This window comes from Salvelinus alpinus, chromosome 31, assembly GCF_045679555.1.
Source record: "Salvelinus alpinus chromosome 31, SLU_Salpinus.1, whole genome shotgun sequence".
Taxonomy (NCBI): domain Eukaryota; kingdom Metazoa; phylum Chordata; class Actinopteri; order Salmoniformes; family Salmonidae; genus Salvelinus; species Salvelinus alpinus.
Window position 1 is genome coordinate 13,110,443 of NC_092116.1, and position 24,896 is coordinate 13,135,338.

The following is a 24,896-nucleotide window of genomic DNA, read 5'->3' on the forward strand; positions in this document are numbered from 1 at the left end:
GAAGTTAGGTGTCCCTTTCTGCCCGTCTAAAAAATATACGACACTCAGCGACCGGGTCTCGGGAGTCGCTGCCTGACAACCAGCGCGCACCTGGAGGTAATCAGAAGCTGTCAAATGGAAAGGGCTTGGGCTGCGTTTTGAGAGGCAACTCTCTCCAGTCTCCTCGCTGGTCTAATTTGAGCATGGGGTACAGTGGAGATGAGCCCAGTATCAATACGAGGACCTAAAAGCAAAACACATGTAAGTGAAGAAAATGGACCCCAACAAGAAAGCAAAGTGGCGCCATCTTGTCAGTCACAGCCTAACCAAACTAATTGCTCTCAGAAGGATTCCGGATTACTTTGAGTAACACAAATTAATGTCCCTTTTCTGTGCTTCCAAGACGACGACAACTTGTGAAGATAATTTATAAATTTCTTCCTGCTATATGTTTATCCTCTGTCTCACTCCGAGGCAGAGGGAAAGTGAAAAATGTGCCACCTTAAAAGAATAGGGCTGACAAATTCTGGATGTGTGTCTTACTTTTCTGGAGACAAACGAAAGATCCTGGCATACCGGAGGCCCTTTGGTGGCCCATTGTACGAGTCCACCCTTGAATGGGTGGTTCTAAAACGCAGACGGACACAGAGCCCCGCCGCAATCTGTTTCAGCCATTCCTGGGATTTATTTACAGCCGCAGCCCTATAAAATCCAGAATTTATGTCATACTTTTTAATTAGAAATAATGTCTTGTAGAATTGAAGTGATATACAGCTTAATCAATATATAGACTGTGTCCGGACAGGATGACAGACAACACTATTGACAGCTCACAGAGTAGCCTAACTTAACACTGTCTTTCAGAGAAATATGTTGTTTGCGGAGGAAGGAAACTGTACTCTCAATCAATTCTTTCACGTTTTCTGTATTTTTCTCTTTCTCTGTTTTTTCTTTCTCTCCCTCTGTCTCTCTCGACAATCTGCCAACATCTTCGAGATAGTATTTTCTTCAGATTGAATCAGGCTCCCTCGTCACTCCGTATTTACCCAAATAATTATTTTACCTGAGCGAGCCCCACTGTGCTGTTTATTGCTGTTGTATAGGTTTGAATAGCGGGAAAGCTGGAGATGGGTTTTAATGAATATGAACTTAACAGATCGAGAGAGGAATGAAACTCAAGTGGGTATTGTATAAATCTCTCTCTCTCTGTAAGCTAAGGTAGAGAGGAAAACTAGGAAACTGTAAGCCCGTTCACTTAAAACCGCTTGGACGATTTATATTCCATTAGTATTTTGTTGTGAGAAAGCATGGTTTAATTAAGTTTATATATCATTTGAGTTAAATTTGTCTTCTCATTTCACACAATACACATAGTTTGATTGATTAAAGAAAATACACAGCTGCTTTTATAAAGTGCTATAGGTGGAATGTCACATGATAACCCAGAGTTATTTTGACCGGGGGGCAACGATAGAGTTAATATTTGTCCAAATTCACGGCTAGGTCTACCAAATTGTTTATTACTTTACTATTTTTAGCTCTCGAAACATTGACTTATTCATGTCACATCCAGGATACAGGAACCACATTTACAGGATTCATATTCTCATGGAGTCTCAAACAAATATATGCCAGAGTATATTGCCATGTTGTTTTAGGGGGCAATCTAAGCACAATGATGTCTGGGAGCGTTGACAATGATACCTATAGCAAGGTTTTCAACCCTGCTTTAGGTGTGTGGTGCTGCGCTGTTTACAAGGTCAGGTATGAAGGTTGTGTTTGTTTATGGAAAGGCAGTTACTGTTGCCATGCGGATTTACCATTTACGGAATTAGTTTTCCTTTTTAATATACGGCATGTCTTTTCTCTATAAATATTTGTCCCTATCCCTTGCCACTAGTCATTTTGAAGCCATCCTATCCCTAATCCATAATGCACCGAGAACTCTGAGAATAGCACAAATAAATGTCATATCGCCTTTTGGTGTGTGTGCTGCAAAACTAGGAATGGTGTCTTTGGGAAAGTTGTAAAATAAGAGGTGACAGTAAATCCCATGTGTACAACACCTGGCGAGTCGATGGCAACATGACTCAATCAGATGGAGTGAGGCGGTGAGGGAGTCTGAGAGAAGCTCTGAGAGGCCATTGAGCTTCCCATTGTCTCGGCTTTGCTGATTTAATCAGCAAATGAATAACAAAAGAAGCTCTATCAGAACATTTATGGTAATGTCAGAAGGCATGCGTACAAAGTCCCCAAGATTGTTGCACATTATATAGACAGTCGTTCACACGACTCACTAATGAATATGAAAAGGTGGTATACACACACACACACATTTTAATTTGTTGCACAATTAAAGGTCAACACTGCATTTCAAACAGCCAGGAATTATCTAATGATTTCAGCCTAGGTATACTTTTACAAGCCCTATCTTCCACAATCATAAGACCCACTAATAATTGTATTTTATCAAAATAGTTTAACCTGCTTTTTTTGCAATAATAAATGACTTTCAAGTCTATGGAAAATCTGTTTTTTTGTTGCACATTTAGCCAGAACCATGCACATCCACTAATAATAACCAACTTCTGGTAGCAGGCATTATAGAACATTAACACAGGTCACATAATCTCTCAAGCGCAAGCCCACCTGCTAGTGAGTAGCCAGCTAATATGTATATTTAAAGTCTAGCCAACTTGGATCTATTCGCTTGCTAACAAGGTAGAACAGTTGAACTGTTATGAATACACCCTCCTTTCTGTCTCCAACTGTTTGAACAACGTATCCTGTTCCCTTTAAGATGTTGAAATCAAGTGGCTTACCTGGGTAAGAACATGTTCTCAGAATGAGAATGAGTTGACAATTCCTTATATGAATGCATCTTTTTATGCTCATTGCACATTTATAAAAACAGCTGGCACATTACAGTCCATGGCTAAAATGCTGCTAGCGATAAGTGGTACTGCCAGTGGTGGGAAAAAGTACCCAATTGTCATACTTGAGTAAAAGTAAAGATACCTTTTTTATAGAAAATGACTCAAGTAAAAGTGAGTCACCCAGCAAAATACTACTTGAGTAAATGTCTAAAAGTATTTGGTTTTAAATATACATAAGTATCAAAAGTAAATGTAATTGCTAAAATATACATAAGTATCAAAAGTCAAAATATGAAATAAATAAATAAATATATCATTTGTGTTTAGTGAGTCCGCCAGATCAGAGGCAGTAGAGATGACCAGGGATGTTCTCTTGGTAAGTGTGTGAATTGGACCATTTTCTGTCCTGCTAAGCATTCAAAATGTAACGAGTACTTTTGGCTGTCAGGGAAAATGTATGGAGTAAAAAGTACATAATTTTCTTTAGGAGTGTAGTGAAGTAAACATATAAGTTGTCAACCATATAAATAGTAAAATTACAGATACCCCCAAAAACGACTTAAGTAGTACTTTAAAGAATTTTTACTTAAGTACTTTACACCACTGGGTACCCCAATGCCGCATGTGACAAACTGAGCATCCATTTTCTATAATCATGTCTGTTGATACTCCCGTTTTAGTAGGGTCTGCAGTGTTCTACATTTTAAAGTGTTCTCCTTTATTACAGTAAAATGTCTGTTTTTCAGCGTCCATATGAACCATTCTGTTAGCGCTGAAACATACATTAAAATGAATTGAATTAATTTGATACATTGCCCTGCCGTAACACACACACAGACCCCCCTGTGTTCTCTGACGCACCTTCTATTCTCATTCATTAGTGTTGCGTTCACTTCTCAGGGCAGGTAGAGACTCCAATAATGACTTAATGCTTTGTGTTTATAGACTTGTGAGTTAGATGGTCAAGAACGCTACGCTGCCAGCCCCTAGTCAATGGTTAACTGTTCTCGGGTGATTCAAAGCATCCGGAATCTGTCACAACTGACTACCCTCCCCTACATCTTGACCCGCTTCCTAGGCTCATTTTCCTTCCCCTCTGAGCTTGTCCGCGCTTATCTGAGTCTTTTGTGTAACCCAAACCCTATAGAGAAGAAGTATTGGGGCTGGGGTTACTCATGTCTGTTCTTCCTTTCATCATGATCCTCTAATTCCCCAAAATACCCAGAATCCTATTTGCTAGGCCACAGGTGGCCTCGTGTTGCAATGTTGCGGCCACACAGCGGCTCTCCACTAAGCAGACAGACGTTTACTCACCCGCCCTCGCTTTTGAGTACCTGAATGGCGGTAATACCCAATACGGCTAGCGTACACACGGCTAATCCTTCAGCCGTTGTAAAACGCACAGTTGTCAGGTACGCAGCTTTGGACGAGGTTAACTGTGAAGTCCAGGTATTACTCACATGTTGTTTTCCCCCTCACCGTTCCTGATAGACCGATGTGTAGCTAGCGTGTATGGGAAATACCCCGGATTCTCAAAACAAATTCTCCAATTTAGCAGACAGGACAGGTGTTGCAAACCACACTACTGTGTCTAAAAGCAAAGCTTCCAGTATTCGTGTCGGTAGTGCTGACGCTAACGGCGGTCTAGTTTCAGTCTTTTTGTGATGGGATTTATTGAGTAGAAGCGGTTGCATACCAGAGTAGGCTACCAGTACTGCCCTGAGACCATGACTGGGCCTGTTCACAAGAATAGGGTCACAACCGGCAATGAACTTTGTGCCCCACAGTTAATTACAAATTAGAACGCCATGCGACCCTGAGGATGTGCTCCATGGGTGGAATAATGAACACCTGGAAATGGAAAGAATAAGAAGGATGAGGTAAAGACAGAGAGGGAGGGTAGTGCATATTAAAGCTACAATATGCACTCGACATCTTTATGCATTGTGTTGCCAGCCCTTCAACTCTGTTGAACTCTTTTTCTGTACTGTATTTTTATACCGGTATGCTAACTTGGATAGAGAGGCCCTAATTGCGTTTACTTAATTCAATAACTGACTTGAATTGCATTTTGCTCATTGAAGTTTTCCCTCTGGGTGTAATGTGAGATACCTGCTTATACGCATACTGTACAGTTTGTACTTTACATCTACTCTTGCAGGTCACAGTGCAGCTGACAGTCAGGTTAGTTCTCTGGGTTGCTTTCGTGGTGAGAACTCTCTAGTCCACAGACATCATATGATGATGCAGTGTGGCAGGCCCCGGTGAATCATCCCCCGCCGTCACAGGTGGGGGAAATACATCTGTGCTACTGGCAGTCTGAAGGCGGCTCATGGCCTAGTGCTCAGCAAGGGGTTTGGATCTGATGGAAATTCAGTGTTTATGTGACGTGGGGGATAAAGACATGGAGCAATCGATCGAGAAAGAAGAGGAAAACATTGACTTATAGTTGAAGCTGTGGAAATACAAAATACTGTCTATATATGGTCAAGACATATGAGACAGTAGACCGGGAAGTACCTTTTATTTCCAATGTCTGTGTGTACGTCTGCTTCTGTGGGGTGCGATGTCGGGGCACGCTCTGTGTTTGTGTGCGTGGAGGTCGGCGTCGTCTGTGTGTGTGTCGGACGATTCCGGCGAGGCCCCTTTTGGGCAAAGGCTGATTCCCTGGGCAACGGGAGGCCTTTTTATTGGCCACTCCGGTTCACAGTATCCTTATTTAACCATTCTCCAAGAATGGCCCTCGCCCAGTCTCGGATATGGCGGATTGTTTTCCTCCGCCTTTTGCTACGGGACGTGGGATGGAAGGTGAATACGAGGGGATGTCGTGTTCCTCTGTGACGTTCCCTTCCTTGTGTGGCTCGGCACAATTCCTTCCACGGTAATTGGGGTGTGAAAGCAACACTCGCTTGCCTATTGTCTCGGTATCTGATTGTGAAATGCGTTCAGACCACACTCGGGCCACACTAGTAAAGAGAGAGTAGGAAGGGTAAGGGAGAAAAATGAGTGACGGAGGGAGTATGTGGTGACAAAGGGGAATTTGGGTTGAGATTGTGAAAATGGCAGATGGTACTCATCCTTCTGATAATCACTATGTGGACAGAGGAGGGAAATTGACTGATTATACATGGACAGAAGTAAATTGTCTTAGAGAAAAGGGAGGTTCCAGAGAAAGCAACAGTGTACAGGTGTAGCAGAGAGTTTGATCTGAGAGAGAACAACTGAGAGAGCGAGAGAGCTGTGCGAGTGAGTGTTCGACAGCGATAGCCAAACTAGGTTCAGCTCTTTATACAATGTACAGGAGATGGATTGAGAGAACCAGAGGTCCTAATTGTGCCACACCATCTGCCCACTATAGGGAACAGGCCAATGAATGTGACTCCTTCCAACAGGCCCGGTGACGAGCAGATGTGTGTGTGTGTGTCCTGTATGGTTGTATAATTATGTACGTCTCTATATTTGAAGTATGTTTGCGTACATGCATGAGTAATGTAACACTAGAGGACGTGCTTTGAAAATTACCAGCGAGCAGACATTCCAAACTGACTCTGAAATGATCAGTCTGTTATCCAGCCCCATCTAGCTATGTTTGACACTTAATTTTTATTTTATTTTACCGGAAATGTCCAAACAAAAGTAGGTTGAGGAAAAGGTAGAATTTCTGAGGGAAAACGAGGACCAAGCCTCCCTTGTCTCCCACCCTCCTTGCTCGAACTGTGCCGAACCAGAAAGGGCTATGTGTAAGAGATAATCGCATTGGTTACATTCATCACATTACCTGGATCTCTTTACTTACACTGGATCTCTTTACTTACACCTGGATCTCTTTACTTACAGATCTAAAGGTGATAGGAGCAACATGAAATCCTACCCCATTGTCTTACTGGAGGAATGGCACCCGATTTAGGTAATAAGGAAATTTCATTTGCATTGCAAATGCCCGACAACTAACCTGACTGTGGCTATGCCAGGTTTTCCATTTAGTTTCAGCACCCTTTCTGTTTAGTTGTTGTTATTTACAAGAGTATTAAAGGGTGTCTTCTCAATGTAAATGAATCTGCAGTAACATTAGGCACCTCCGTAAAGATTCCATTTAATACGGTGTATAACGTTTCCATCACAGTTACCCAACTGCTCTTGTGGTGCCTCCACTTCCAAAATGTTGATATGATGTGAATGTGCTTTCATTTAGTAAATGCTCATTGAATTAGGAATGTGTTTATTCATATAGCACTTTTTTTGAGGGTGGAGGTGTAAGCCACTAAATATGACAATAGGGTAATGGATTTTTTATTTACTTGCCCGACCAGCAGTGTTGGTTGGTGCCAATCCCATCTGTACATTTGAATATGAAATATATGAACTTTTTTTTCCAAACATTGAGTAAATATTGATATCAACTCTCAGAATATACTGTAAATCATGGACTATGAGCTGGTTAACACTCATACAGTATGATATAAATTCTTCACCGTCCAATTTGCACAAGAGAAAAAATGACCAGATATGACAAGACAGCCCCCTCCTCCTCTCTCACTTGGTCGTGTTTGGTCACAGTAGGAAAGTGACGTTGGCATTCTCCTCATATCCTGCATACTCATATCCCTAAGTCCCTCTCATAATTATTATTCAGTGGATGCATTGCTTGGCACAAGGACAAAACTTTGCATAATTTATGCAAGACCGTCATCAATTTTTTTTTAAACGGCCCCAGACACGTTATTTTGCTTTTAACTAAATAGACAAGCTCTGGTCGGACATAAAACGCAGGCGGAGGAAAGAAATAACTTTATTTATATCTTTATCTAAACTTTGAACCAGTGTTCAGTTTATATATTAGGTTCCGTAAGTGGCCAACTCAAATAAATTGTATTTATGGGCATACTTTTGCATAGCCTGGTATGATACTGCAAATCTACAAAGCGACACAGGGATGAAGGTTTTAAAGCATTGAGGTTATTTGGAAGGGGATAAATATATTCCCAGGTATGCTGTTGTTGAAGATGAGGTAGGCGTGTTAAGGTACAGCAGTCTTTCCCGTACAGCAGTCTTCAGGGCTTTTGCTCTGGGACTTGGAAGGTATTTTCAGTGCAGTGCTCAAAGGAAAATGTCCTCAGAGAACGAAAGGAGGGGGCTGCTCTTATTGTCCTGTATCCCAGGATGTTGCCGGGCTATTTATACCAACCTTAATGAAGAAAAGGAGATGTAAATAGCTTCTCTTTATTAGCTAACCACGTCCAACGAGAGCTGTGTGGTCTTTTTCACTTTGCATTCCACTCCCGTGATATTCCAAGTAATAAACCTGTTTTTTTCCACTGCATTGTCCATCAGTGTGGATATCACACACCAGCCGTGTGCGGCTGCCAGACCATTGCAATGCGCTTTTCGGTGCCAGAAACAGGAAAGGGCAAGTCAGTTTGACTTTGTCTGACCACACTGCGGAGTGTACTGAAACCCATGAACATTGGCAGCTCTCTTCCATTTCTAAACAGAGTGGATTTAATGGACATTTCACAAATACACTCCCACTCCATAGGTAAACGACAAGTCCCACTAATTTACTTTTGGTTCCTCTCTTTGTCACTCTGTCTCCGGTATTACGTTTGTTAGCGAGGAGTGTAAAACAAATGAGAACTTTTCTATTATGAAACGAGATGTGGAATTACATTCCGCTGCCAACCCCCATTTTTTTTATCTTAAAAAAAAAGTTTTATTTGGTTACATTAGCTGAAAATGGGACTTTCTTTAAAGAATAATGTGTAAGAGATGCTATTTAATCAGTTTGCTCAACATTTCAGTTCGGGATGTAATTTCCTGACATTTTTGAGCTGAGCCACGTTAAACTACTTCAATGGAAATTCCTTTTTACTTTTAAGTTTAATTTATTTGCATAAAATAAGTGATAAACAATAATACAAATACAATAATGAGGTTTGCAAGTGTGGTTGGAAGCCCAAGGGCTCATATAAAAACCACACCACAATATACAATATATAAGTACAAAAATAATTAAGGTTTGTTAAAACAGATTACAAAATCCACTAATTATAAATGTACAAATGAACCGATCAACCACACAATAATAAACAGTACACATACTCACATAGTTTTGTTTAAATGTGAGTATGTGCGAGTTGGGATATATGGAGGAGTAGTTTGGTTCATCAGGCTGACCCCCAGTCTTCGCTTGGCAATGTGAAGATAAGAATTCCAGAGTAGGGTGGTATCTCTATCTGATATAGAATTGACTATGTGAGGTGCGCCAGTGGGGAGGGTGAAGGTTATCGCAGTGTCTTGTGTTATATAGATGGATTTCAGAATTAACCTTTGAATAATCCATTGAAGGGTTTAGGTAAACTGTCTGGGAGATATGAGTATTTGTAGATAATAATGCATAATTGGCGTACAGTGATGTCGTAAATGGATAAGATATTGAGTTTCTTAAAGGTGCAGATGGAGCCAGGTAAATAGCTGAGGTGGCTAGTCTTGTAAATGTCTTTTGTATGATGAGTCATTTGTGTAGGTAGGAGATGTTTGTAGTGGCCCAGACAATATTATAGTAAATAAGATATGGGTAAAATAAGCTATAGTAAAGAGTTACGAAGCAAGCCTGATGAACCAAACCACTCATCTTTCTGATGATACAAACAGATTTCATCACTTTCCTGCAGACAAATTGAATAGGATCTTTCAAGGTTAACTTTTCATGCATTAGAACTCTGAGGAATCTAGGCTATGTGACCATTTCTTATTATTACTAGTGAATACAATAAAGTTGGATTTTATTTACATTGAAAGATAATTTGTTTATCTGGAACCATTCAGAAAATTTGACCATGCCTGAGTTGGCTTCATGAATTAGTGAATCAAAATTCTTGTGAGATCAAATGTGTCATCAGCAAAGAGAATGGGAAGTACGGTAGAAAACACAACAGCAAGGTCATTGATTTAGATTAGGAATAACAAAGGTCCAATTATCAACCCTGTTGGACACCACAGGATATCTTGGCCCTGGTAGATGCACAGCCGTTTGCATAAACATATTGTTTTCTATCATAAACATAACTATATAACTAATTATACTGTTTGTGTAATCATGAAAACCGGAATAATGAAATATCGTGATGTAAATATTTGATCCACAGGTTGTAAAAGAGCCTTATCTGTGGAGTATATGGTGCTCATTTAGAATAGTGTTGATTTAAAATTTTGGTTCTCTTATACAGCAATTGTTCTAGGATTTTATAAAAACATGGTAGTACAGATATTGGCCGATTTTAATTTGTAAATGTTTTGGGATCCCCTGATTTATAGATGGGGATAACTTTGGCAATTTTAAAATCTTTAGGAATAGATATGGTGAAGATATATGTTAGAGGCTCCGTGATCGATTTCACCAAAGAGACACCAATCTCATCATGACCTGGTGCTGATATCTTTAAGTTGCCAATTACCTCCATCACTTCCATTACATCAGGAGGATCAAACTGAAGCAGAGAAGGGAAATGTCCCTTAGTATAATGCAAGGGATATCCATCAGTTATCTACATTTTCTTTGACAGAGAGGAACCCACATTCACAAAAAATTGATTACATTAGCATGAAATAACATCAGGATCACAATAAGTCTTATTTCCAACAATACATTTAACTTCACTAGGGTAGGGGACACTATTTTCACTTCCGGATGAAAAGCGTGCCCAAAGTAAACTGCCTGCTACGCAGGCCCAGAAGCTAGGTTGTGCATATAATTGGTAGATTTGGATAGAATAAACTCAAAAGTTTCCAAAACTGTTAAAATAATGTCTGAGTATAACAGAACTCATATGGCAGGCGAAAACCTGAGGAAAATACATCCAGGAAGTGTGATTTATTTTTATTTTTGTAGTTTCCTATTGAATGCCATTACAGTATCTATTGACTTATGACTCAAATTGCACTTCCTATGGCTTCCACTAGATGTCAACAGTCTTTAGAAATTGTTTCAGGCTTGTGTTCCGGAAAATGAGGGAGTAAGAGCACTCTGAATGAGTGGACACTGCAGTGGGCCAGAGCATTTTCATGCGCGAGACCGAGAGCGTGCCTTTCTGTCCGGTTGAAATATTATCGATTATTTAGGCTAAAAAGAACCTGAGGATTGATTATAAACATCGTTTGACATGTTTCTACGAACTTTACGGATACTATTTGGCTTTTTCGTCTGCCTGTTGTGACTGCGTTTGAGCCTGTGGATTACTGAACAAAATGCGCAAACAAAACGGAGGTTTTTGGATATAAACATGGACTTTATCGAACAAAACGAACATTTATTGAGTAAATGGGAGTCTCGTGAGTGCAACCATATGAAGATCATCAAAGGTAAGTGTTTCATTTTATCACTATTTCTGACTTGTGTAACTCCTCTACTTGGCTGGTTACTGTTTGTAATGATTTGTCCGCTGGGCGCTGTTCTCAGATAATCGCATGGTATGCTTTCACCGTAAAGCCTTTTTGAAATCTGAGACCGTGGTTGGATTAACAAGAAGTTAATCTTTAAACCGATGTATAACACTTGTATGCTTCATGAATTTTTATGATTATTTCTGTTTTTGAATTTGGCGCTCTGCAATTTCACTGGATGTTGGCCAGGTGGGACGCTACCGTCCCAAGTACCCTAGTGAGGTTATGAGTGGATCGTTGTAGATGCCTTTTTCTTATTCAATTGATGATTTTACGACAAGACCGAACTGCTAAAGGGGGAGGAGTTGCAATCTACTGCAAAGATAGCCTGCAGAGTTCTGTCATACTTTCCAGGTTCATGCCCAAACAGTTCGAGCTTCTAATTTTAAAAATGAATCTCTCCAGAAATAAGTCTCTCACTGTTGCCGCCTGTTATAGACCCCCCCCCCCCCCCCCTCAGCTCCCAGCTGTGCCCTGGACACCATATGTGAATTGATTGCCTCCCCCCATCTATCTTAACAGTTCATTCTGTTAGGTGACCTAAACTGGGATATGCTTAACACCTCGGCCGTCCTACAACCTAAGCTAGATGCCCTCAATCTCACAGAAATCTTCAAGGAACCCACCAGGTACAACCCTAAATCAGTAAACATCGGCAACCTCATAGATATTATCCTGACCAACTTGCCCTCCAAATACACCTCTGACACCCCTGTTTTCAATCAGGATCTCAGCGATCACTGCCTCATTGCCTGCATCCGTTCTGGGTTCGTGGTCAAACGACCACCCCTCATCACTGTCAAACGCTCCCTAAAACACTTCTGCGAGCAGGCTTTTCTAATCAACCTGGCCCGGGTATCCTGGAAGGATATTGACCTCATCCCGTCAGTAGAGGATGCCTGGTTGTTCTTTAAAAGTAATTTCCTCACCATATGAAATAAGCATGCCCCTTTCAAAAAATGTAGAACTAAGAACAAATATAGCCCTTGGTATTACCAGTCTGTTCAACCTCTCTTTCGTATCGTCCAAGATTCCTAAAGACTGGAAAGCTGCCGTGGTCATCCCTCTCTTCAAAGGGGGAGACACTCTAGACCCAAACAGTTACAGACCTTTATCCATCCTGCCCTGCCTTTCTAATGTCTTCGAAAGCCAAAGTTAACAAACAGATAACTGACCATTTCGAATGCCACCGTACCTTCTCCACTGTACAATCCGGTTTCCGAGCTGGTCACGGGTGCACCTCAGCTACGCTCAAGGTACTAAAGATATCATAACCGCGATTGATAAAAGACAGTACTGTGCAGCCGTCTTCATCGACCTGGCCAAGGCTTTCGACTCTGTGAGTCACTGTATTCTTATCGCCAGACACAACAGCCTTAGTTTCTCAAATTACTGCCTCGCCTGGTTCACCAACTACTTCTCAGACAGAGTTCAGTGTGTCAAATCGGAGGGCCTGTTGTCCTGACCTCTGACAGTCTCTATGGGTGTACCACAAGGTTCAATTCTCGGACCGACTCTTTTCTCTGTATATATCAATGATGTTGCTCTTGCTGCGGGTGATTCCTTGATCCACCGCTACGCAGACGACACCATTCTGTATACATCTGGCCCTTTGGACACTGTTAACACACCTCCAAACGAGCTTCAATGCCATACAACACTCCTTCTGTGGCCTCCAACTGCTCTTAAACGCTAGTAAAACTAAATGCATGCTCTTCAACCGATCGCTGCCCGCACCGCCCGACTAGCATCACTACGGAGTCAATCACCACCTTCCGGAGACACCTGAAACCCCACCTCTTTAAGGAATACCTAGGATAGGATAAAGTAATCCTTCTAACCCCCCCCCCCCCCCTTAAAAGAGTTAGATGCACTATTGTAAAGTGGTTGTTCCACTGGATATCATAAGGTGAATGCACCAATTTGTAAGTCGCTCTGGATAAGAGCGTCTGCTAAATGACTTAAATGTAAATGTAAATGTACTCTGGACGGTTCTGACTTAGAATATGTGGACAACTACAAATACCTAGGTGTCTGGCTAGACTGTAAACTCTCCTTCCAGACTCATATTAAGCATCTCCAATCCAAAATGAAATCTAGAATCGGCTTCCTATTTCGCAAAAAAGCCTCCTTCACTCACGCTGCCAAACATACCCTCGTAAAACTGACTATCCTACCGATCCTCGACTTCGGTGATGTCATTTACAAAATAGCCTCCAGCACTCTACTCAGCAAACTGGATGCAGTCTATCACAGTGCCATCCATTTTGTCACCAAAGCCCCATATAGCACCCACCACACCGACTTGTATGCTCTCGTCGGCTCGCCCTCGCTATATATTCGTCGTCAGACCCACTGGCTCCAGGTCATCTATAAGTCTTTGCTAGGTAAAGCTCCATCTTATCTCAACTCACTGGTCACCATAACACCCACCCGTCGCACATGCTCCAGCAGGTATATCTCACTGGTCATACCCAAAGCCAACACCCACTTTGGCCGCCTTTCCTTCCAGTTCTCTGCTGCCAATGACTGTAACGAATTGCAAAAATCACTGAAGTTGGAGTCTCATATCTCCCTCACTAACTTTAAGCATCAGCTATCTGAGCAGCTTACCGATCGCTGCAGCTGTACATAGCCCATCTGTAAATAGCCCACCCAACTACCTACCTCATCCCCATATTGTTTTTTACTTTTTTGCTCTTTTGCACCAGTATTTGTACTTGCACAGCATCATCTGCACATCTATCACTTCAGTGTTAATTTGCTAAATTGTAGTTACTTCGCTACTATGGCCTATTTATTCCCTTACCTCCTCCATTTGCACACACTGTATGTAGATTTTTTATTGTGGTATTGACTGTACTTTTGTTTATTCCATGTGTAATTCTGTGTTGTTTTTTTTGTCGCACTGCTTTGCTTTATCATGGCCAGGTTGCAGTTGTGAATTAGAACTTGTTCTCAACTGGCCTACCTGGTTAAATAAAGGTGAAATAAAATTTAAATTAAATACAAAATTCCATGTTGACTTTATATTATTTAATGATTCTTGGAATTTGTTAGTAAAATATGTTTTTTGGGAGATCCAAAGTAGTTAATTTGTTCTTATACTTTTTGTAATTTGCAGAATTCAGGGGAGAGGGATTTGAGAAATGTTTTATACAACTTTTTTTTTTTTTTAACTGAGGATTTTTTGAGACCGGTTGTAAACCAAGGTTTCCAGAACCCTTCTGCTGCTCTCTTACGTGGTTTAACTAAGGGAACACAGTGATGAAAGATGTGAGAAAAGTCTGGTCAGCAGACTCTACATCGGCCTGATTATAAACATTTCCCCATGAAATATCATCAATCAAACATGCTTTTACATTTTCCCGGTAACATTGTGTTAGTGTTACACTTTAAAAGAAAAAATATTTACACTTTAAAAGTGTTAATACTTCTAGCTAAGTAGTACCTAGTTGCATTACAAAGCTGATACTAGAAACACTAACATACTCATAACTGCTTGCTTGATTTGTTTATGCACGTGTCCTAATTCCAAAGTAGTTTCCCCTTTGCGCTCCCATCTGCAATCATTCCCATTCATACGGAGCTCATCATATCAGATCTGTTCTCGCTCCATGCAGCTCAAGCATTTCCATTTAGACCCTGCTGTTCGCCACAGTGAAACAGATCAATACACTACCCAGAGAGACTTATTTGCATGGTAACCTTTTGCTCAGTCTGAAAAATATGTAGGCCTGTGGAGCATCAGAAAGTGGGCCATTTTACCCATAGGGTTTAGGACATTGCTTGACTACTGTTCTGTTGACCCTAACTTGAGATTGAAATACATTTGAGTAAGAGCTCTGATTGGATAGGAATGGTATTGTAGGGGCAGGCCCTATGGCTGTTTTTGCTATGCAGACCAAACCTTGAGAAGGCAACGTAGTAGAAACGCTGCAGAAACAGGGCAATGCACTTCTTCACTGTTTCCTGAATAGCCACAGATTCAGAACAACATCATAGACTTAGTTCCATATGATGTATTACTTGTGCCTGTCTTTGACAACCACTGTCGCCAGGAGTTTTTGGTCGAAAAAAAGTATATGCTTTTTCAGCGAAAAAATTCTCCTCACTTAGATATTCATGGGAAATAATGTTTGGTCTTGTGTGTGTTTTGTTATCCCGTGAACTCCATGCCATCCATTGTGTTGTCAGCTTTGAGCTAAAGTATTTATTACAATCCATAGAGCAGATGCCAAGACAGTGATGGAAGATGGTGAATACTCAACCATATTTCCTCGTTGAATTTTGACTTCAAGATAAAGCGAAATTGTGGCCCTATTATTTACTTTCAATAAGCAAGTTATTGACAAGTCACTTAAATCCACAAGACATGGAAACAAATATTGTTTTAGCCTCAGTCCTCTATCTAGCCCACCTCCATCCAAATATCCAACTTGAGCAAACAATCCCAATGTCACACAAATTGCATTAAACACTCTGGCATATTTCTCTAAGGAAGGCTGTTGAATTTAATATATTTTTTTATTTGTTTGAGACATCTCGCTAAGGCAATTATGGACAATGGTGAGCAATGCATGAAGAAAAATAATTACTTTGCAATTTGTCTTCTGCCTGGTACAACAAGAGAGGTTAAAGCAATTGATCCATCCTCCATATAGGAGGGGAAAGGCTAGATGGGTTCGTTTTGGCACTGACAACTGGAGAAGACGAACATTGGCTTTTGGGCCCCCTCTCTCAGAACTGATATCCCCATTAAAACCTCCCAGTGGAAGATGGAGGAGATGAATAGAAAGTCTGAATGTTACCATCATCAATCACCCATGGCAACACAGTAACTTCTGTGCAACAAAGCATGACATCTTTGATTCCCGAATCCCAATGAGATGACGGCAACATTATGGTTTCAGTTCTCCGAGAAGCAACATCGGATAACATTCGGAATGGGAATTCACCGTCTAACTGAATCCAACAAGGAAAAAAAATCCTAATCTCCTAGGCCCATCACGGTGCTGGCGAATATTTATTCTGAAATGGTAATTTCCTGATTGTCTCATTCCGATCACGGTCTTGCTTAGCATTGTGGGCCCATTTTTCCACAGCTGCTATTTATTATTTTAATGATGCTGAGTCTGAATGTTTGCACTGAATTACACAAATTTGCCTTGGACTAATGACAATGCCCCAGAGGAACAGGGGACACACTGTGTGATTCTCCAGACTATGTGCTGCATACATTCAGAAGTATTAAACTCAGTCGGGCATATCACCGAAAGGCACTCAATCTATGTAGCTGTGCCGAGACAGTTTTTAGGCCACTTGGGCAATGTTGTTTAGGAAATTATCTGCAGAGTAATATGATAGCCTATATCTGTAGAATGCCATATCTCATGTTTGGCAGTATGCACGGAATTCGTTGCAGCCTCTAGCTTAACATAGCTGAATAAAAGTAAATGGTGCAACATTTAACATTTAACACAGCGTTAAATGTGTTAACACTAAGTGAATGATTACTTGGGTATCAAACGGGACAGATAGTTTTTGTACTCATTCATCAACCTTCTCTAATAACATTATATAAAATGGTCTTAATATACTGTCAAATCCTTACTGAGGTTGCCACTGGGCCATAGCTGCAGTGTTGCCAAAATGGTTGCTGACTTCTGTCTGAATTCTTGACATGACTATCGGGGGTTGGGGGGAATGCAGTAATATTTTCTCATAACCGAGACATATTGGGCAATAAATGTTAAATCCTCCAGTAATGTCTTGCACAGAGGATGTTATTAGACTTGCCAGCCAGAGGTATGTGTGTGTTGGGCGTCTGTCAGAAAGCCCTTCCAAACCCCCGTCCTCCCCTCCCAACTCCCCCTATGCCGAAACCAACTGGTCCAGGAAAAGCCATGCCAGACTCCCAGAGTTGTCCCACAGCCTCTCAAAGTCAGCTGCCAAGTAGTCAACAGAGGAACTCTGGCACCACGATAGACTACTACCCTCCGGAATTCACCATACCGTACCAACACCCTGCCTCCGAAATTAATTTCTCCTTCTTGGCCCCCCTTCAACATGGAAGGAGAGGGGTGGAGGATTGGAGAGGAGTAGGGAGGGGTATAGTTTCAGAGTTTGCTTTAAAGATTATCCCACTCCTGAAGGCCCCCGTCGTCAAGGCGAAGTAATATAGCTTGTCAGATTGAGCCCAAAAAGAAATGAGGAAAAGGAGGGGAGGAAGGTAAGAAGAAAAGCGCCCCTCATCTGAGCTTTGACGTCCCCGGCATTGACAGGAACACAGCAAGCCAATGGGACTCCAAAGGAAGAGGACCATATTGTTGCTCCAGGGGTGGGGGAGTGCTCAGAGGGGATGAGGGTGTGCCGGGTGGGTTGGGAGGATCAAAGAAGAAGAGGGGGCTACACTCTGGGTTGTGGCAAGATATTTTGACACCGACGCTTTTTCACTGGAGGGCTGAGTTTCCATCCAAGACGGGACTGAAAAGGCACTGTAGGGGAAGGTGACTGAGCCTTATGGCATTGAATTGGCTGCTACTGTATTCAGGGAGTTTATTAGCCTTCGCTGTATATAGAACAGCCCAGTATATTGCAAGTGAGAAAGTTGCCACACTCCTTTCCTTTCTGTGTTAGCGTTAGCATTGTAGCTATCGCAGTTCTCTTGAACCGAGAGTTGTTTGAGGTAAAGATATCATATTGCGTTAGAAGGGGAAAGGAAGTAGCCTAGCCTTGGCGCTGGCTTCTAACACACTCCAGGCCCTGGTCTCTTTGACAAAATTAAATACAGGTTGCTCTCTGTAACTCCCCACCCCTGCCAATGGATCTGCGCCTTAGCACAATATTGATTCGGAGGGCCAATGCTATCAACCGAGAGCCTTCTGTGATCCTGTCGGCATCAAGTGGCAGGCAATCTCTTTAAAAAGGGCTCCTCTTTAAGCGTCCAAGAAAAAGTTCCTCACATGTGCGAGTCCGGTGTGGTCTAGAAGTCAAAAGCAATCATTGACTCTCTTTAGTCCGGTTTGATAAAATGGCGAAGGGGGGGCAGAGTGCTGCGGCAGTAAGTGGAAGAGTATCATCGCTACACAGTGGGGCAATTAGAGATTGGGGCTCGAGTTCACAAGGCCAAATGACTTAGAGGAATATGATTGAGGTGTGTGTGTTGAGTGTATGTGTGTACTGAAAAGTGTGTGAGTGTGTCAGACTATTTCCAATGTGTCAGCTCTCAACAACCCCACCCCCCCCCACCTATAGTATATCTATCTCAATTACTTTTGTCTAGGTTCGTCATGTTCTACTGTCAATGAACCCCCCCCCCCCCCCCCCCCTCCCACTTGCTTGGTTTATTTCACTGCCTATGCAGCTATGGTTAGTAGTCCTCACTGAATATATCCTCTTCCCTATTTGAATCTGCATTGTGCCTTTTAAATCTTTCGGCTAAAGGCCTATTAGATCAGCGTGGGATGCCTGGTGTAGTAAGCTGCCACTCCGCAGTGCTAATTACGAGGCAGTTAAACCCAGTGGTTTACGGTCTCTTTGCACAGACTTCCTCTACTGCCTCGGACCGTCTGCTGTCGGCTCGCCCAGGGCTACTGCTGGTCACCTATTTTAATAGGTTGAAATCTCCAAATCCAAATGCATTCTTCTTTTCAGCCAAGAGCTGTGGCTGTATCACACCTTAATCCACAGAGTGTGTAGTAGTAGTGTGTAGTAGCAGAGTGTAGTACACAGAGTGTGTAGTAGTAGTGTGCTTATTTGTGAGAGTACCTACTACAATGTGACAGGCGGGCCCCTCTTTCTACTCTGGCACTCCCTGCCATTATCAACGGAGACTCTGGAGCAATTAAGGTTAAGTGCCTTGCTGAAGGGCACATTGACAGATTTTTCACCTTGTCGGCTCGGGGATTCTAACTATCGACCTTTCGGTTACTGGCCCATCGCTCTATCCGCTAGGCTACCTGCCGCCGCAAAGTGTAGTTCCCTGACCGGGAATCGACCCTGGGCCGCGGAGTGCTGAGTCCTAACCACTAGACGTGTGTTCATCTGTGTCTATATCAGTTCATACCACTCCCCAAAGTACACACTGTCTCCAAGCAGAATGGGGCCCTATCTCCACGGTGATGGCTTAATGGTTGGAGACTGCAGGCTGATGTAATTCTCCATGTCAGGGGTCTCCAATTCAATTCCTCCAAACTCCTTGCATTTGCAGATTTGTGCTTTTAGACTGTGCTGTTAATGACTTAATTAGACTCTAGTCGATATTGGATTGAATTAAAGGGGCAATCTGCAGTTGCTACCTCCATTTTTGGACGTTGACATTAATTATATGTACCCATTCATTCTTGAAGATGCCTCATGAGCTTAGTGCAGCTGTCGTACCAAATCAGAAACTAAATTATAAGCTTGATTTACTCATGTTTGTAAGCAAATAAATGTAAACAAACACTATAATGCCTCCAAAACATGGTTAAAACTATACGTATGATATCATGGATGGGCAGTCCTTGCATCCATAGCGTTGTCTTCGTTATTGTTTCAACAGCTGATTGCTGCTTTAAACAAGAACATCCTAAATGGTTTAGTAATCGAGCGACTGCACTTGATATGCAGAGGAGGTACATATAAGTGAATGTACAGGGGTTGCTAGCTGGGTTTGAGCTCAATCCAGGAAGTGAACACCCTCATGAGAAACTAGTGGCTAATTTGGAGTGAAATATAACTGAATTGATACCCAAGGTGGGCGGATATTCAAATGAGTCTGACACATGATTCTCACCCCCTCGTATAACATGTTCAGCATCTGCTTTTATTTTCCCAGAGTGCCTTGAAGCGCCACAGCCCGAGTAGGCTTCTTGTGATTCGTCAGGTCTGAGTGCATTTTCCCTGACTAGACCCTGACTGAGTATTGCTCTCTTGATGTCCAGAGACAAAACACCCCCCCTGCGAACATGTTCCGTCAGCTCAATCAAGCTTCCATCAAACTCCATTTGCATCTGAAGACGTGGGGAGCTTGATAGCCTGCCTCTCAGCCTCACTCAAACTACTCCAGACACCACTCTTCTACGCCTCCGGCAGCGATGAACAACATTTTCCAATTATAGATGATTATCTCAGTGAATTTTTGTGATTAGTTGGATTCGGGACGCTAGGAGGGAGGGATAGTGGATCGTTCGGGGTGTGATTTTGAACGGTAATGTGTCTGGAATTGTATATTAGATCAAGGACTGCTGACCACAGTGTCTAAGAATATATTGTGTGTTATATATTGGTATATGCAAGCAGTGTATTAGTGTCATAAGGCCGGGTTTGCACAAACAAGCGCATCCGTAGTAAAACAAATACAATTTGAACCAAACTGTATGCAACTTTTGCCAATCAGTTTTCCACTGAATCCCATGATGCCTCCATCTCAACAGTGAAACTCCAAGGCTTTGAAAAGTTGAGTGGAAGCTACAGTACTGTACAGTTGTTGCTTTCAAACCATAAACGTACATGTTTCTCTCTACGACATGGTCTCCAGTTGTTGTTCAGTTGAAAATACATCAGCCTGGTCATTAAGGTCTTGAAAAACAAGAGCAACACTCTGTGTGTGTCAAACAATACTGCCCAGGGTTGTTAGACAGCACAAAGGCAGAGCTCTATGCCATATTCACCAATTTGACCTTTGACCTGTGTGTCAACCATGATTGTCAGTAGGGCACTTCTCTCCAGACCTCCAGATGCTAGGGGACTAAGGTTGTCCGCCCTAACCCAGCCCTATGGATTGGCCAATCACAGGCCATAGAGGCATCCAATTGGGTTTGGCCAGTCCAAGCATTCTTTGTTTCCCATTTCCTGCTCTGATGGTGAAGTTTATAGTGACCAGGAATGAATGACGCAGAAGGAAGTCAGTTGGAACTTGAGGTCATTGGGTCCTGAGGTGGATCTATGAAAGTCAGTACTTCATTCATGCATGATTTATATACACACACACACACACACACACACACACATGCATACATACATACGTACGCACACACACACACTCATACGTACAAGCACGCTGTATAGGAACGAGTGCATGTTCACACATACACAAACACACCATCAACAACTCACTCTCTTTATTTCTTTCTCTATTTCTCTCTCACTCACTCTCACACTCATATTTGGCTGCAGAGAAGGCCAGGTGGAAACCATTTGAATTCCCTGTGGTTGTAACCACGGTCGTTACTCATAACACAGAGGGTCGACGCACCTCCGATTGCCAGACCATTTACAACATATTCCCCTTTGATTTGTGAAACTTATTCATTAAGATGGAGAAAATGATATGCATTGCACGCACAAAAAACAACAACAATTTGACTCGATAACATTTGTACGAATTCCCCTGCACATGCACAAGGCTAACATCAGATAATCACATTGAGATACATGCACCAATGGGATCATGGTTATTCATGTCTAAAATCTCTGTTTCCTATTCACCCGCCATTTAAAATTACTGTTTTTATTTGTATTTTTCTCCCCACGTTACGGGCTCTGAGTGAAGTGTTTGCTGAAAGGCAGCCCTTTTGTTATTTCAATGGTTCTGTGACTTAAGGAGTCAATTTGACTTGGTTGCAGGCGCTGCAGTCTGGTTTGAATGGAGAATTATTCAAATTGAGGCGGAGGGAATATTTCCTAGACAGAATGATGATTGAGACCTCACCCAGTCAATCCGAGAAAACACAGAGGAACGGAGAGCTCACACTGACGACGTTTAGCTTTGAGGTCAATAGGAAACCTGCCAAAATGCCATAATTCATTGCATAAGTGATTTAGTTACGTGGTTTGTCTAAAGTTCCATAAAGTGGGACCCTTATGTTGTGTGTCTTGTTGAGCAATTTAGTGGTTACCTGGGGTTTTCTCGACCGCATTCTCTGGCCGCTTGCCAGAGACCGAAAGGATCCCAATACAGGAATGGTCCATCCAATCAGCTGGGGTTATGTCAGACAGGCTCAGGGACAGGTCATGTTTTTGTGGTGTCATACATTCCATGCATTGTTCTGCCAATAGCCATCCTTCTTTCCCTTAGAGAATTGACTCCCGACATTTTAGAAGTCTTGGTTTAAAAAAAGAGAAAGAAAACCCTCAGTAAGTATGCCAGATAGATTATGTGTTCCAATATTTCAGTATGAAGTTTTGGCAAAGTACAACATCTCTGGGTTTTGGCTCGCGGTTCTGGTCGCCCGTGGATGGCAATTTATCGCGAACAGGTGATGTGGTCATGGTTGTTTATTATTTATTGTTATTATTATTAACACAAGCCTACTGATAATATAGTGCTTTTTAATTCAATCAAGGCTCTTTCTCACTGTGTGTGACGTCAAAGTGGAAGAATGTGCGTGTGCTTGCATTTGTGTTAGTGAGCATGTACTGTGTGGTTAGTTATTCTCTACAGGATCGGTGTCCCCCCCGCGGGACGGTTGAGCTAACATGCGCTAATGTTATTAGCATGAGGTTGTAAGTAACAAGAAATTTCCCAGGAAATAGTCAAGTCTGATATGGGCAGAAAGGTTAAATTCTTGTTAGTATAACTGCACTATCCAATATACAGAAGTTATTACAGTGAAATAATACCATGCTATTGTTTGAGGAAAGTGCACCGTTATGAACTTGAAAATGTATCAATAAACCGATTAGGCACATTTGGGCAGACTTGATGATAGTTTTTTTAACAGTAATGCAATGGTTCATTGGATCAGTCTAACACTTTGTACATGCGCTGCTGCCATCTAGTGGCCAAAATTTTAATTGCGCCTAAACTGGAATATTACATTGTGGTCTTTCTCTTGCACTTCAAAGATGATGAAAGAAAGAAAAAACATGCTTTTTTAAATTATTATCTTTTACCAAATCTAATGTGTTATATTCTCCTACATTAATTTCACATTTCTACAAACTTCAAAGTGTTTCCTTTCAAATGGCATCAAGAATATGCATTTCCTTGCTTCAGGTCCTGATCTACAGGCAGTTAGATTTGGGTATGTTATTTTAGGCGAAAATTTAAAAAAAGGGTACAATCCTTAAGAGGATTTTATAAAGAGCGACTTAGTCAGTGCATCCAATCAAGGTAGATAAATAACCACATATCACAGTCATTACACTGCAAGTAAAAACGTTCTTTAATAAAGCAGCTATTTGCAGAATGAGTACTAGTAAGACAAGCGTATGGGTGGGGGTTTGAAATCATTTCACAGTATCATTCATTTTTGTCGGATATCCTCATATTCAAAATACATTTTGGGTGGCACTCTATTGCTGCAGCTGGGGAAGAGGTTATATGGGGCGATGTGTGTAGCAAGCAGACTGCGGGACAAAGAGAGGGACGCCAAGGCAACTCGGCTACGTCCAAGACTAGGTAACTTGTAGCAGCCACAATGTTATTTATCATCCCATACAGTGCCTTCAGACCCCGTTGATTTCTTCACATTTTGTTACAAAGTGGGATTAAAATTGATTTAATTGTTGTTTTTTGTCAACAATGTAAACAAAATACTCTGTCAATAAAATGTGAAGAAATCCAAGGGGTCTGAATACTTTACAGTGCCTGTTTTGACTGGAATAGCCTGGAGAAGATAGCTAGCTAAGATAACCTAGCTAGCCCCATGCTGCGCTTTCTCCCCAACCCCCATTCAGATAAAAAAAAACAGCATACCTGTTGGTTGCTCATTGAAGCCTACTTCTCATTTTGCTAAGTTTAAGACTGTAATTTTATTCCATCTTGCATTGAATTAGAGAACTCTCACTCCACTTGCTTCACAGCCCCTTTGCCACTTTAATTGGCCAACATAAACAACAAGCTACACACATGAAGGCTGCCGGTCGGCTACATGTCTTTATATGGGGCGCACCATGCATGTCATAAACTACATTGAAAGGTTTGTTTTGATTAAATTAAGCATTTGCAAGGTCATGGTATATTATATGTAACAATGTTACATGGCTATTTTAATTCAAGTTAGGAAAAACATTTTCAGTTGAAATAGGCCTACATTGGGTTATACTTTTTTCTCACAAAAATGAATACTCACAAGTATTCGAAAAGGAATAGTTTGGATATTCGAATAGCCATGCACATCCCTAGACAAGACAAGTTTAAAACAATTGCAATGATGTTGAAGCTTTTTATTTGAGTGAAAACAGAACTAAATGGTTCAATTTGTTGATTTGGGAGTGCTTACTGTAACATACAGTGTATGCAATTAATATTATGCAAATGAGCAAGCATTCTAATTCTAACAAAGTCTCTGATCCTCTTCAATTCACGTGTGAAATGATCTTCTGTACGGTGTACATTTATTACAAAAGTCCCAACGATGTTTCAGGTGTCTTTCTAATATATTCACTATGAGATCAGGGTTCCAATTTTTTCCATTTTGGTTATGAGCAAAAGCACAAAACTACAGTATAATGACAAATGTTTACAAATAATGAAACTAATTTACTCATCAATAGTTTCTAAATCAGGTATTAATGAGTATTCATATTATTAATTATAAACTGGGTGGTTCGAGCCCTGAATGCTGATTTGACTAACAGCCGTGGTATATCAGTCCTTATACAACGTGTGGG

The 24,896-nt window shown here is 41.5% G+C and overlaps 1 protein-coding gene across 9 annotated transcripts in view; it reads left to right on the plus strand.

The window, feature by feature from the left end:
• LOC139561888 (adhesion G protein-coupled receptor L3-like) overlaps positions 1-24,896 on the plus strand; it is a 336,416-nt gene that overhangs the window by 60,135 nt on the left and 251,385 nt on the right. Inside the window, exon 3 of one of the 9 annotated variants that reach the window (XM_071379280.1) lies at positions 6,693-6,762. The exons of the other annotated variants lie outside the window; for them this stretch is intronic. The gene's annotated coding sequence lies outside the window, so the exon portion shown is untranslated. The remainder of the gene's footprint in view (positions 1-6,692; positions 6,763-24,896) is intronic. 9 annotated transcript variants of the gene reach the window in all.